At 46.5% G+C, this 16,324-nt stretch overlaps 1 long non-coding RNA gene across 1 annotated transcript; it reads right to left on the bottom strand.

Annotated features, from left to right (window-relative positions):
* Positions 1 to 4,149: 4,149 nt before the first annotated feature.
* On the bottom strand, positions 4,150 to 13,166 carry LOC140410183 (uncharacterized). Its single transcript, XR_011940533.1, has 2 exons — positions 13,015 to 13,166; positions 4,150 to 4,286 (listed from the first exon to the last, which is right to left on the bottom strand). It is a non-coding gene; the product is annotated as an uncharacterized lncRNA (long non-coding RNA).
* Between the last annotated feature and the right edge of the window lie 3,158 nt (positions 13,167 to 16,324).

The raw sequence follows: 16,324 nt of genomic DNA, 5'->3' as shown, positions 1-16,324 counted from the left end.
CTGCAGTTGACCCCGTCACTGTTTATACTATAAGCTCTTGTCCCAGTTAATACTACATTACACCACACTGCTGTGGACACTACAATTAACAGTTTTGGAGTGCTGACTACCATGTACCCAGGGTAAGAGCCTGTGGGACTACCATGTATAATAATCTTTATTGTCACACGTAGGCTGACATTAAGACTGCAATGAAGTTACTGTGAAAATCCCCGAGTCGCCACATTCCGGCGCCTGTTCGGGTATACAGAGGGAGAATTCAGAATGTCCAAATTACCTAACAGCACGTCTTTCAGACTTGTGGGAGGAAACCGGAGCTCCCGGAGGAAACCCACACAGACACAGGGAGAACATGCCAAGAATCGAACCCGGGACCCTGGAGCTGTGAAGCCACAGTGCTACCCTCTGTGCTACCGTGCCGCGTAATGAGTCACACACACACAACCTCCCACCCCACCCAAGACACACAAACACGTGTACAGACAAACACAAACTCACACACAGACACAAACTCAGACAGGCTGCGTCATTACATCTTTCAAATGGAGCGAGATCCATTCTCCACCTTTAACTTGGAGTGGTGTATCTGGCCTGTGTGTGACCCAAGTTACACACTGACTCTGAACATCCTCACAACAGCTTGGGGACAGACTTTTCGAAAGCACTTTTCATAACCTTTGGGTATCACAAACTGCTTCACAGGCAATGGAGCCCTTTTGAAATCGAGTCAGTGGTAATTTAGGAAATGGACCAGCTAATTTCAGAGAGACACACAGAAACAGGATGAGATTGTGCTGTACATGTTTCACAGCTGACACTGAGACACACACGAGATGTACAATATCAATTATTATTCTGAAGCATGTGATTAAATCACCCTTAAACTAAATTCCAGTGTTTCAGAGTAAAGCTTTCTCTGCACTGTCCATCAAACACTCACAACCAAAATACTGTCTGGGCTGAAATACAGAGTCAAAATCCCTCTGTCCTGTCCAAAGAATTTTTCATTGCAGATAGTTATTTTTATTTTATGGAAAAGCAGAACTCAAATTGCACCGAATCCCAGGGTGGACTCTTGCTTATTTCAGCCCTTCACATTTAAACATGAAGTTTAAGCTCCGATTTCAGGTGTCTGCTTGTCTCTGTTTGTATATTCTCTGTTATTGTTGTTTTGTCACTTGTCTGAAGTATTTGAATAATAGGCCTTGGTTGATCAATCCTTTATCTCAGCACATGGAAGTTGTGAATCTTCAAGGCTGTCAGTCTGAGAAAGATAACAAAAAACTACATCCTTTGATCAATCCATTCCCCAACCCTAAATAGATCTCACACATTTCCATAATGCAGGAATATCTCCATCAAAACTTCTAATCATTTCCCAATACTCTTGTTAACACTTGCCTGTATAACCTAAATTCCACTGACAGATTCCGAAAGCTGCACAGAAAAATGACTGGTTATTTTAAACTTTGAAACAAAACTATTTGAACTTGTGCTTCAATCCTATTATACAGAAAGGTTGTCCCTGTGGGCTGACAGTTTCTCAGTAAGACTGAAACATTGAGGTACGCCTCGCACTGCACTTGACAACATTTGTGGCACTTCCAAAATCTACGATACATTGCTGTCTGTATTGTGTGAATCTAGCTGTGAAATATCTGTACAGTTTAAACTTCCAATGTTTCTGTCTTCTCATCATTTAAAAAGATCACGGTTCTATCCTTTTTAAGTCTAAAGCACATCATCTAAACCTTTCCCAACACTGAAACACGTCCACCAGTTCAGTCTACTGCCAAAACGATAATATCTCCCTGCAATTTGATATTTCCAGCTATGTTGCTTACAACGCTGTCTAATGTTTGGTGTCATTGGCAAACTGGGATGTGTAGCATTCTATCAAATGGTCTTAAATGGCTAATATATATGTGTGTGTGTGCGCCAATGTGTGTGTACACGCATGTGTCTATGCACGCATGTGTGTGTATGTATGCATGTATCTGGACCCGTGTATGTATCAGTCAGTGTGTGCACGCGCATGTGTGTATCTGTGAACCTGTGTGTGTATACGCATTTAAGTCTCAAAGGAAAATATGAGCAGGTGTAGGCGATTTGGCCCATCGAGTCTGCTCCACCATTCAAACAGATCCTGGCACGCACAGACGCACGCACACTCACACACACATTCCTATTGCATTATACACACACGATTTGTGTCTGGAACATGCTCAATGATTGAGCTTCCACAACCCTCTGGATTCTCCACCCTCTTAATGAAGAAATTCATCCTCATCTCAGTCTGCAATGGTCTACCCCTGATTCTGAGCATTCATGTCAAGAGGGCGAGAAGACAAGACCAGGGATCTACTTCTGAGGCTGGAAAAGGCTCTGGTCAGATCCCATTTGGAGTATTGTGAGCAGTTTTGGGCCCGGTATCTAAGGAAGGATGTGCTGGCCTTGGAAAGGGTCCAGAGGAGGTTCACAAGAATGGTCCCTGGAATGAAGAACCTGTCGTATGAGGAATGGTTGAGGACACTGGGTCTGTATTCGTTGGCGGTCAGAAGGATGAGGGGGGATCTTATTGAAACTTACAGGATACTGCGAGGCCTGGATAGAGTGGACGTGGAGAGGATGTTTCCACTTGTAGGAACAATTAGAAGCAGAGGACACCATCTCAGACTAAAGGGACGATCCTTTTAAACAGAGATGAGGAGGAATTTCTTCAGCCTGAGGGTGGTGAATCTGTAGAACTCTTTGCCGCAGAAGGGTGTGGAGGCCAAATCACTGAGTATCTCTAAGACAGAGATAGATAGGTTCTTGATCAATAAGGGGGTCAGGGGTTATGGAGAGAAGGCAGGAGAATGGGAATTAGAAAAATATTACCCATGATTGAATGGCGGAGCAGACTCGATGGGCCGAGTGTCCTAATTCTGCATCTATGTCTTATGGTTTGAGACTGTGCCCCCCTCCCCCTGGTTCTAATCTCACCAGTCAGAATGATCATCCAACCTACATCTATCTTGTGATGCCCCGTATGAATTGTGTATGTTTCAAGATCACCTCTCATTTTTCGGCACTCTCGGGAACACGGGTACATTTTCCTCAATCTCTCCTCATCAGACAACTTCACCATCCCAGGGATTCGTCTGGTGAATCTCCGTTACACTCCTTCTACAGCAAGTATATCCTTCCTTATATATGGAGAACAAAACTCTACACAATGGTCCAGGTGTGTTGTGACCAAGGCTCTGAAAAATTGCAGCAAGTCATCTTAACCCCTGTACTAATAACCCGAGCGATAAAAGTTAACGTACCATTGGACCTCCTGATTGCTTAATGTACCCGCACGCTAGCGTTTAGTGACCCATGAATAAGGAGTTAGATACAGAGTAAGGTTTCCTCTACACTGTCCACATCAAACACTCCCAGGACAGGGACAGCACGGGGTTAGATACAGAGTTAAGCTCCCTCTACACTGTCCCCACATCAAACACTCCCAGGGCAGGGACAGCACGGGGTCAGATATAGAGTACAGCTCCCTCTACACTGTCCCCATCAAACACTCCCAGGACAGGTACAGCACGGGGTTAGATACAGAGTAGGGGTTCCTCTATGTTGTCCCCATCAAACACTCCCAGTACAGGTACAGCACAGGGTTAGATACAGAGTAAAGCTCCCTCTACACTGTCCCCATCAAACACTCCCAGTACAGGTACAGCACGGGGTTAGATACAGAGTAAAGCTCCCTCTACACTCTCCCCATCAAACACTCCCAGGACAGGTACAGCACGGGGTTAGATATAGAGTAAAGCTCCCTCTGCACTGACCCCATCAAACACTTCCAGGACAGGTGCAGCATGGTGTTAGATACAGAGTAAAGCTCCCTCTACACTGCCCCATCAAACACTCGCAGGACAGGTACAGCACGGGGTTAGAAAGAGAGTAAAGCTCCCTCTACACTGCCCCATCAAACACTCCCAGGACAGGTACAGCACGGGGTTAGATACAGAGTAAAGCTCCCACTACACTGTCCCATCAAACACTACCAGGACAGGTGCACCACGGGGTTACAAACGGAATAAATGTTCCTCTCCAATTTCCACAACAGACGCTGCCAGGATATTTACAGCAAGTAGAGGGAATGAAGCAATGTTTTCAAAGGAAGGGTTTTATTTTGAAAAGAGATCGCAAATTATCAACATAACAGAACTGACCCCAAATGATGATTACTCCAATATCCAAATCCAAAACGATGCCGAATTCATTTCCATCCCACTTTTCCGGATAATCTTAAATAGATAAACATAGAAATAATTAGCAATGACAGACCACAAGGAATAGGAGCAGGACTGGTCCATTCAGCCCTTCGAACTCACTCCACCAATCAATATGATCATGGAGATTCTTCCATTTCAACACCGTCTTCCTGCCCTATCCCCGTGCCTCTTGTTGATCAATCAATCGCAGTCTAGAACCGGCTCAATGACTGAGTCTCCACATCCCTCTGGGATAGAGAATTCCCAGGATTCACCACCATCTGAGTGACAAAATTCCTCCACATCTCAGTCCGGCATATCGTTGGTTAATACACAGAATAGATTATATCTGGGAATGAATTACTGACTGCAATCTAATGGAGGGCTTCGGGATAGATGATATACAGAATAACAGATACCCAGGAGTGAGTTACAGACTGGAATCTAATCGAGGGCTTCGGGATAGTTTATATATAGAATAACAGATACCCGGGAGTGAGTGACAGACAGGAATCTAATCGAGGGGTTCAGGATAGTTTATATATAGAATAACAGATACCCAGGAGTGAGTTACAGACTGGAATCTAATCGAGGGGATCAGGATAGTTTATATATAGAATAACAGATACCCAGGAGTGAGTTACAGACTGGAATCTAATCGAGGGGTTCAGGATAGTTTATATAGAGAATAGTACAAAGTCTTACAACACCAGGTTAAAGTCCAACAGGTTTGTTTCGATGTCACTAGCTTTCGGAGCACTGCTCCTTCCTCAGGTGAATCCTGCCACCTGAGGAAGGAGCAGCGCTCCGAAAGCTAGTGACATCGAAACAAACCTGTTGGACTTTAACCTGGTGTTGTAAGACTTCGTACTGTGCTCACCCCAGTCCAACGCCGGCATCTCCACATCATATGTAGAGAATAACAGATACCCGGGAGTGAGTTACAGACGGGAATCTAATCGATGGGTTCAGGATAGTTTATATGGAGAATAACAGATACCCGGGAGTGAGTTACAGACTGGAATCTAATCGAGGGGTTCAGGATAGTTTATATGGAGAATAACAGATACCCGGGAGTGCGTTACAGACTGGAATCTAATCGAGGGGTTCAGGATAGTTTATATATAGAATAACAGATACCCGGGAGTGAGTTACAGACTGGAATCTAATCGAGGGGTTCAGGATAGTTTATATGGAGAATAACAGATACCCAGAAGTGCGTTACAGAGTGAAACCAAATTGAGGGCTTAGATTTAACTCACTCTTACACACTCACTCACACCCTGACACAATCGCTCACTAACACACACTATCACGCACTTAATAACTAAATCACGCTTACACACCCTGACGCACACTTGCTCACTATTACACACTCGCTCACACACTGAAACTCAATTATTCCTACACCCTCACTCATTATTACACACTGACTTACTCTCACACTCTCACTTACACATTCACACCACTCACTCAGTCTTACACACACTCATTCTCTCATACGTAAGCACTCACTTGCACACTCACTCACACTCCCTCACTCACTCTTACACATTCCTTCACACACACACACACTCGCTCTTACACACTCACTCACTGATACACACTCACTCACTCGCTCATACACACTCACTCACACCCACTCATTCTTCCACACTAACTCGCCCACACACTCAAACTCACTTACACAATCACTCACACTTACATACTCACACACTGACTCACTCACTCTTACACACAGTCACCCTAACACACACTCACTGTTAACAGATATACTGGAGTGCAACACAGTGTGCAATCTAATTGAGGGGGTAGATTTCACTCACACTCTCACACACACTTACACACTCGCTCACACACTTACACAATCACGCACTAACACTCACTCACTAACTCACTCTTACACACCTGTGTCACACTCGCTCACTATTACACACTGACTCACTCACGCTCACTCTCATTCCTATAGACTCACTCATTAGTATACACTGATCCACACACCCTCACTTACTTTCACACACTCACTCAGTCGCACACACACTCACTCACACACTCACTGTCACACACTCACTGTCACAGTCACACACTCATTCTTACACACCTGTCACTCTGACACAATCACTCCCAGATGCTAACACACATCACTCTTGCATAGTGACTCACAGTTCTTCACACTCTCACAATTACACACAGACACACACTTTCACACTCAATCACCTACTCACTCATTCTTACATACTAGCTCACACTCACTCACACACTCAAACTGATTTACACAATCACTCACATTGATATACGTACACACTGATTCACTCACTCCTACACACACTCACCATTACACACTCAGTCACTCTTGACAGTCACTCACTCACATACTCACACACACTAACTCGTTCACACTTACACACTCACTCATACACTCACACTTATAGTCACTCACTCTTACGCGCACACACTCAATCACACAGTCTGACACACTCACTCACACTCTTACACAATCACTCACTAACACACACTCTCACTAACTCACTGTTACACATCCTGACTCACATTCGCTCACGATTACACTCACTCACACTCACATACAGCCTGAAACTCACTCATTCCTACAGACTCACTCATTATTACACATTGACTCACACACACTCACTTAGTCTCACACACTCACTCGGTCTTACACACACTCACTCTCACACACTCACTATCACTCTGACAGACTATCACACCCACATGCTAACACACACTCACTCCTACACACTCTTTCACACTCAATAACCCACTCACTAATTCTTACACACCACCACTCACACACACTCACTCACAAACTCAAACTGACTGACACAATGACTCACACTGACATACACACACACACTGACTTGCTCACTCTTACACAAACTCACCATTACACATTCAGTAACTTTTGACACAGTCACTCACTCACATACTCACACACAAACTCATTCACACTTACACACTCACTCACTTATACACTGACACAACCACTCACTCACGCTGTCCCCATCAAACACTCCCAGGACAGGTACAGCACGGGGTCAGATACAGAGTAAGGGTTCCTCTATGCTGTCCCCATCAAACACTCCCAGGACAGGTACAGCACGGGGTTAGATACAGAGTAAGGGTTCCTCTATGCTGTCCCCATCAAACACTCACAGGGCAGCTACAGCACGGGGTTAGATACAGAGTAAAGCACCCTCTACACTGTCCCCATCAAACACTCCCAGGACAGGTACAGCACAGAGTTAGATACAGAGTAAAGCTCCCTCGCCACTGTCCCCATCAAACACTCCCAGGGCAGGTACAGCACAGAGTTAGATACAGAGTAAAGCTCCCTCGCCACTGTCCCCATCAAACACTCCCAGGGCAGGTACAGCACGGGGTTAGATACAGAGTAAAGCACCCTCTACACTGTCCCCAGCAAACACTCCCAGGACAGGAACAGCACGGGGTTAGATACAGAGTAAAGCTCCCTCTACACTGTCCCCATCAAACACTTCCAGGACAGGTACAGCACGGGGTTAGATACAGAGTAAAGCAACCTCTACACTGTCCCCATCAAACACTCCCAGGACAGGTACAGCACGGGGTTAGGTACAGAGTAAAGCTCCCGCTACACTGTCCCCTGCAAACACTCGCAGGACAGGTACAGCACGGGGTTAGATACAGAGTAAAGCTCCCTCTCCACTGTCCCCATCAAACACTCCCAGGACAGGTACAGCACAGGGTTAGATACAGAGTAAAGCTCCCTCTACACTGTCCCCAGCAAACACTCCCAGGACAGGTACAGCACGGGGTTAGATACAGAGTAAAGCTCCCTCTACACTGTCCCCATCAAACACTCCCAGGACAGGTTCAGCACGGAGTTAGATACAGAGTAAAGCACCCTCTACACTGTCCCCATCAAACACTCCCAGGACAGGTACAGCACGGGGTTAGATACAGAGTAACGCTCCCTCTACACTGTCCCCATCAAACACTCCCAGGATAGGTACAGCACAGGGTCAGATACAGAGTAAAGCTCTCTCTACACTGTCCCCCATCAAACACTCCCAGGACAGGTGCAGCATGGGGTTAGATACAGTGTAAAGCTCTCTCCACACTGTCCCCATCAAACACTCCCAGGGCAGGTACAGCACGGGGTTACATACTGAGTAAAGCACCCTCTACACTATCCCCATCAAACACTCCCAGGACAGGTACAGCATGGGGTTAGATACAGAGTAAAGCTCCCTCTACACTGTCCCCATCAAACACTCCCAGGACAGGTACAGCATGGGTTTCGATACAGAGTAAAGCTCCCTCTACACTGTCCCCATCAAACACTCCCAGGACAGGTACAGCACGGGGTTAGATACAGAGTAAAGCTCCCTCTACACTGTCCCCATCAAACACTCCCAGGACAGGTACAGCACGGGGTTAGATACTGAGTAAAGCACCCTCTACACTGTCCCCATCAAACACTCCCAGGACAGGTACAGCATGGGTTTCGATACAGAGCAAAGCTCCCTCTACACTGTCCCCATCAAACACTCCCAGGACAGGTACAGCACAGGGTCAGATACAGAGTAAAGCTCTCTCTACACTGTCCCCCATCAAACACTCCCAGGACAGGTACAGCATGAGGTTAGATACAGAGTAAAGCCCCCTCTACACCGTCCCCATCAAACACTCCCAGGACAGGTACAGCATGGGGTTAGATACAGTGTAAAGCTCTCACTACACTGTCCCCATCAAACACTCCCAGGGCAGGTACAGCACGGTGTTACATACTGAGTAAAGCACCCTCGACACTGTCCCCATCAAACACTCCCAGGACAGGTACAGCATGGGGTTAGATACAGAGTAAAGCTCCCTCTACACTGTCCCCATCAAACACTCCCAGGACAGGTACAGCATGGGTTTCGATACAGAGTAAAGCTCCCTCTACACTGTCCCCATCAAACACTCCCAGGACAGGTACAGCACGGGGTTAGATACAGAGTAAAGCTCCCTCTACACTGTCCCCATCAAACACTCCCAGCGCAGGTACAGCACGGGGTTTCATACTGAGTAAAGCACCCTCTACACTGTCCCCATCAAACACTCCCAGGACAGGTACAGCATGGGTTTCGATACAGAGTAAAGCTCCCTCTACACTGTCCCCATCAAACACTCCCAGGACAGGTACAGCACGGGGTTAGATACAGAGTAAAGCTCCCTCTACACTGTCCCCATCAAACACTCCCAGGACAGGTACAGTACGGGGTTAGATACAGAGTAAAGCTCCCTCTACACTGTCCCCATCAAACACTCCCAGGACAGGTTCAGCACGGGGTTAGATACAGAGTAAAGCACCCTCTACACTGTCCCCATCAAACACTCCCAGGACAGGTACAGCACGGGGTTAGATACAGAGTAAAGCTCCCTCTACACTGTCCCCATCAAACACTCCCAGGACAGGAACAGCACAGGGTCAGATACAGAGTAAAGCTCTCTCGACACTGTCCCCCATCAAACACTCCCAGGACAGGTACAGCATGAGGTTAGATACAGAGTAAAGCTCCCTCTACACCGTCCCCATCAAACTCTCCCAGGACAGGTACAGCATGGGGTTAGATGCAGTGTGAAGCTCCCTCACACTGTCCCCATCAAACACTCCCAGGACAGGTACAGCATGGGGTTAGATACAGAATAAAGCACCCTCTACACTGTCCCCAGCAAACACTCCCAGGACAGGAACAGCACGGGGTTAGATACAGAGTAAAGCTCCCTCTACACTGTCCCCATCAAACACTTCCAGGACAGGTACAGCACGGGGTTAGATACAGAGTAAAGCAACCTCTACACTGTCCCCATCAAACACTCCCAGGACAGGTACAGCACGGGGTTAGGTACAGAGTAAAGCTCCCGCTACACTGTCCCCTGCAAACACTCCCAGGACAGGTACAGCACGGGGTTAGATACAGAGTAAAGCTCCCTCTCCACTGTCCCCATCAAACACTCCCAGGACAGGTACAGCACAGGGTTAGATACAGAGTAAAGCTCCCTCTACACTGTCCCCAGCAAACACTCCCAGGACAGGTACAGCACGGGGTTAGATACAGAGTAAAGCTCCCTCTACACTGTCCCCATCAAACACTCCCAGGACAGGTTCAGCACGGAGTTAGATACAGAGTAAAGCACCCTCTACACTGTCCCCATCAAACACTCCCAGGACAGGTACAGCACGGGGTTAGATACAGAGTAACGCTCCCTCTACACTGTCCCCATCAAACACTCCCAGGATAGGTACAGCACAGGGTCAGATACAGAGTAAAGCTCTCTCTACACTGTCCCCCATCAAACACTCCCAGGACAGGTGCAGCATGGGGTTAGATACAGTGTAAAGCTCTCTCCACACTGTCCCCATCAAACACTCCCAGGGCAGGTACAGCACGGGGTTACATACTGAGTAAAGCACCCTCTACACTATCCCCATCAAACACTCCCAGGACAGGTACAGCATGGGGTTAGATACAGAGTAAAGCTCCCTCTACACTGTCCCCATCAAACACTCCCAGGACAGGTACAGCATGGGTTTCGATACAGAGTAAAGCTCCCTCTACACTGTCCCCATCAAACACTCCCAGGACAGGTACAGCACGGGGTTAGATACAGAGTAAAGCTCCCTCTACACTGTCCCCATCAAACACTCCCAGGACAGGTACAGCACGGGGTTAGATACTGAGTAAAGCACCCTCTACACTGTCCCCATCAAACACTCCCAGGACAGGTACAGCATGGGTTTCGATACAGAGCAAAGCTCCCTCTACACTGTCCCCATCAAACACTCCCAGGACAGGTACAGCACAGGGTCAGATACAGAGTAAAGCTCTCTCTACACTGTCCCCCATCAAACACTCCCAGGACAGGTACAGCATGAGGTTAGATACAGAGTAAAGCCCCCTCTACACCGTCCCCATCAAACACTCCCAGGACAGGTACAGCATGGGGTTAGATACAGTGTAAAGCTCTCACTACACTGTCCCCATCAAACACTCCCAGGGCAGGTACAGCACGGTGTTACATACTGAGTAAAGCACCCTCGACACTGTCCCCATCAAACACTCCCAGGACAGGTACAGCATGGGGTTAGATACAGAGTAAAGCTCCCTCTACACTGTCCCCATCAAACACTCCCAGGACAGGTACAGCATGGGTTTCGATACAGAGTAAAGCTCCCTCTACACTGTCCCCATCAAACACTCCCAGGACAGGTACAGCACGGGGTTAGATACAGAGTAAAGCTCCCTCTACACTGTCCCCATCAAACACTCCCAGCGCAGGTACAGCACGGGGTTACATACTGAGTAAAGCACCCTCTACACTGTCCCCATCAAACACTCCCAGGACAGGTACAGCATGGGTTTCGATACAGAGTAAAGCTCCCTCTACACTGTCCCCATCAAACACTCCCAGGACAGGTACAGCACGGGGTTAGATACAGAGTAAAGCTCCCTCTACACTGTCCCCATCAAACACTCCCAGGACAGATACAGTACGGGGTTAGATACAGAGTAAAGCTCCCTCTACACTGTCCCCATCAAACACTCCCAGGACAGGTTCAGCACGGGGTTAGATACAGAGTAAAGCACCCTCTACACTGTCCCCATCAAACACTCCCAGGACAGGTACAGCACGGGGTTAGATACAGAGTAAAGCTCCCTCTACACTGTCCCCATCAAACACTCCCAGGACAGGAACAGCACAGGGTCAGATACAGAGTAAAGCTCTCTCTACACTGTCCCCCATCAAACACTCCCAGGACAGGTACAGCATGAGGTTAGATACAGAGTAAAGCTCCCTCTACACCGTCCCCATCAAACTCTCCCAGGACAGGTACAGCATGGGGTTAGATGCAGTGTGAAGCTCCCTCACACTGTCCCCATCAAACACTCCCAGGACAGGTACAGCATGGGGTTAGATACAGTGTAAAGCTCTCTCTACACTGTCCCCATCAAACACTCCCAGGACAGGTACAGCACAGGGTCAGATACAGAGTAAAGCTCTCTCTACACTGTCCCCATCAAACACTCCCAGGGCAGGTACAGCATGAGGTTAGATACAGAGTAAAGCACCCTCTACACTGTCCCCATCAAACACTCCCAGGACAGGTACAGCATGGGCTTAGATACAGTGTGAAGCTCCCTCTACACTGTCCCCATCAAACACTCCCAGGACAGGTACAGCACGGGGTTAGATACAGAGTAAAGCTCCCTCTACACTGTCCCCATCAAACACTCCCAGGGCAGGTACAGCATGAGGTTAGATACAGAGTAAAGCTCCCTCTACACTGTCCCCATCAAACACTCCCAGGACAGGTACAGCACGGGGTCAGATATCGAGCAGGGCTCTCTCTACACTATACTGTTTCCATTTTCTCAGATCATATTTGCTTCTTTTCCAATTCACTTTAATTCTCTGCCATCTCGTTCTTGATCTTCTTAATAGTGGGAACCGTTTCTCCCTGTCTACTCTGTCCGGCACCCCCAAGAATTTGAACACCTCTATCTCATCTCCTCTTGGCCATTTCTCTCCGTGGAGAACAGACCCAACCTCTCCAATCTAACCTCATCACTGAAGTATCTCATTCCTGAACCATTCTTGTGAACCTCCTCTGCACTCGCTCCAGTGTGTTCACATCCTTCCTACAGTGTGGCACCCAGAACTGTCCACAATATTCCAGCTGAGGTCTAACTAGTGTCTTGTATAAGTTCAGCCTTACCTCCGCGCTCTTGTACCAATGCGGGAAAATACTGAGCAGGTCAGGCAGCATCTATGGAGAGTGAAATATAATCTTGGACCAGGGCGACTGGCAGATAGACAGATAGAGAAAAGTCCACACACACAGTAACACACTTACCCTCACACAGACACCCTGCTCTTGACGAATGTGATATAAAATAGTTACTTTAGAGATACTAGTTAATGTAATGTAGAAATAAGCCACTTTGATTTTTGCAGTTAGGGACAAAGGAATTTGGGACCGCATGGAAAAAGCAGGAAGAGGTGTGTCTATAAGAGTGAGGATGCATTGATAGGGGCCAGAGAAAGGGATTGGAAGTGAGCCAATCAGAATGGATTAAACAGGTCAGGCGGGACATAGGCTGACCTATGTCCGTCGAGTATGTGAAACTTGATACCATTTGAACTGATTTTGCAGAGATTCCTTTGTCTGTTAGTTCAGTCGTTTTCTGGAGTGTAAGAGGCAGGACGTCCTGTTACATTCTGTAAGATGATAAAGCTTGCAAGCTAAATAAATAACTTCTGTTTACGTGCGAATCCGTCTCAACTTTTATTGAGGCCAGACTGACAGAGAAAGAAAATAGGAGATCAACATTTGGTGCCGAAAACCGGGATTTCTCTGGGCGATCCTGTTCCAACTGCGAAATCAGAATTAGACTGATTATGAACAGGAGGACGGGAACAAAGGGCCCTCAATGTAGAAATGGAAAACGACCAGCATTGATTGTTCCCCTCTTCTCATCGTCTGATTAGTCTGGTCACTCGCGGTTGGCACAGAAATACCGCCTCGACGAAATCACAGGTCAGTCTGGGGATTAGCACTTTAATTGATGGGATTTCATATTGTTGTTTCGGCTTGGGTTAGGGTTTTGGGCTGATGTGACTTTAAATAATAAAGGTTCAGTCTATTATTGGGGTTCAGAGGCTGATGTGACTTTAAATAATAAAGGTTCAGTCTATTATTGGGGTTCAGAGGCTGATGTGACTTTAAATAATAAAGGTTCAGTCTATTATCGGGGTTCAGAGGCTGATGTGACTTAAATAAATGGGGGTTCAGTCCAGTATAACTGTTTTTAAATCTGAAGATGGTTCAACTCTATGTGTGAGTGTTTTAAATATATAGTTGATTAAGCTAAAATTGTCTCCTTGGACTGTAAAGTTCCGAGGTCTAGTTGAGATTGTGAGGTTGAAGCAGAAGTCTCTCAAAGGGTTAACAGCAGCAGGCGGAGTTGAAAACAGACAGTGCTTCTCACTCAGGCCTTGAGATAACAGCAGCAGCCTGTAGTGTAATCGGATACCTTTCCTTTGAGTCAGTGAACTCCAGCAAAGTTACGTTTTGAATTAATTAAAGGAAACCAGTGGGTTTCTCCACCTCTTTGATAAAAGTTATTATTTTCGAAAGCAATTGATTGAAATTGCCAGAATCTTAAGTTTTACTTACTTGAAATAAGGTTTATCTCACTTTATCTGGAGATTAATAGAAACTTAAAGAAGATCATGGACACCATTTTAAAAAGTGTAAATCTGGAAATTATAGTTGATTTTGCTCATACTTATGTGTATGTAAAAGAAAAAAACTTGTTAAAAGAAAAATTGTTAAGATAAAGAAATAATTAAGTTGTAAATGTTGTACAAGTTTGTGTTAAGCAAATTGTAAATTTAGTTCTGAGTTGAGATCAGAGCTGAGCTTGCAAGTTGCAGTAATCCAATTTGAATTTTCAAACATTTTTAAGTTTTTAAAAAAAGCGCAAGTAGAGGAAGGACACGGGTCACACAAGAGATGAGCTACGTAGTTTAATGGCTGGCCTTGAATTGACAGAAGAAGAAAAATTCAATAATTTGGAAAAGTCAGTAAAAGTTCCGTCTGCACCCATAGCATGGTCTGCGCTCATTCCAGAACCACCAGAGTACAATAATATACCCAGTCATTGCTCCCCAGATTTCAAATATGCCAGAAACTCAAGCCCTTTTGGGTGATAGTGTGGGTCCTGTTTTACCAACTTCACAACCGAAAGAGCAAAAGGAACTTTGTCCCACAAGCCCAGTTAGCTCTAGGACAAGATCTCGGACAGCAAGAGAGGGGCTTGAAGCTCACCAGAAACAATTAAGCATATCACCTCAGTCTCCCCAAACTAAGGAGAAATCACAAGAGTTGGGAACAAAGAAAGCTGAAACAACTTCGGTTGAAGAGAAAGAACTCCCCCTAGTGACAGGGAGAGACGTTGAAGTCTTGGAACAACCAGGGGAAATACCTAGAGTGCCCCCTGGTGACATTCAGAGACAGTTACCGATTAGGAAGATGAGAAACCCCGATCCAGGGACGGCGGCTGCAAACCCCACAATAGACGTTTACTTCCCATGGACACCCAGTGAGATGATGGCTATTATGACTACAATCCCAGATAGAAAAAAATCTCCTGCTGCCTTTGTGGATTCATTGAGAACTACTATCTCAATTTATCAAGCTGATTCAAGGGACCTCTGGGCCCTAGTTCAGCAGATTTTAACCCCAGCAGAGTACCGCACTTGTCTTAACCACCTGAATTATGCTAGTCATGCCGCACTCCAGCAGGCCTATGCGTTAGACGACGATAGAAGGACACAGATCTTAAATGCATTGAATAGCACATTTCAAAGGCCCATAAATCTTTCTGTTATCTTAGACCTAAAACCTAAGAAGAATGAAGACCCAGAGGAATTTCTGGGGCGTTTTAATGAAATCTACCGGGGGCAGTCAGGCGATTTGTTGTATCAAAATGGTCAGAATTCCCCTCAATACTGTGCTATGTTAATGCATTGCCTACCACCTTCTGTGGTTACTGCTGTGAAATGTAATAACATGAATTGGACGGAGAACGACCCTTCCCAGATGGCAAGGGCAGTCAGATTTTACTGGAAGGAGGGTGTAGGCCCAGAAGGAGGCTCAGTTACAAAGGTTAAGACTGAGTATGTAATGAAAAAGGATGATCTACGACCCCAACAAGCGGCAGAAATGGTAGTTTACCAGCAGGAGCCCCAATATAGTGACTTTGGGTGGGTGGATCAGCGAAGAGGAGGATACCAAACCCACCCAAAGGGACCCTCACCCCCTTTTTTATGGCCCACCGAACGAATCAACAGCTCTACAACCGCAGCCCCCTCTGAGGGGCCATTGGTCTACTGGAAGAAGAGGACGGGGCAGCCATGTCTTCTGTGCAATCAGCACTTAAATTACCATTATCCGACCACACGCAGCAATTGTCAGGGTTCCAAGGACAGGTGTGTGAGTATCCTATTTCTGAACCTGTGAC

This window comes from Scyliorhinus torazame, chromosome 4, assembly GCF_047496885.1.
Source record: "Scyliorhinus torazame isolate Kashiwa2021f chromosome 4, sScyTor2.1, whole genome shotgun sequence".
Lineage (NCBI taxonomy): Eukaryota > Metazoa > Chordata > Chondrichthyes > Carcharhiniformes > Scyliorhinidae > Scyliorhinus > Scyliorhinus torazame.
The sequence above is the reverse complement of the archived record's forward strand: the minus strand, read 5'-3'. Positions and strand labels throughout refer to the sequence as shown.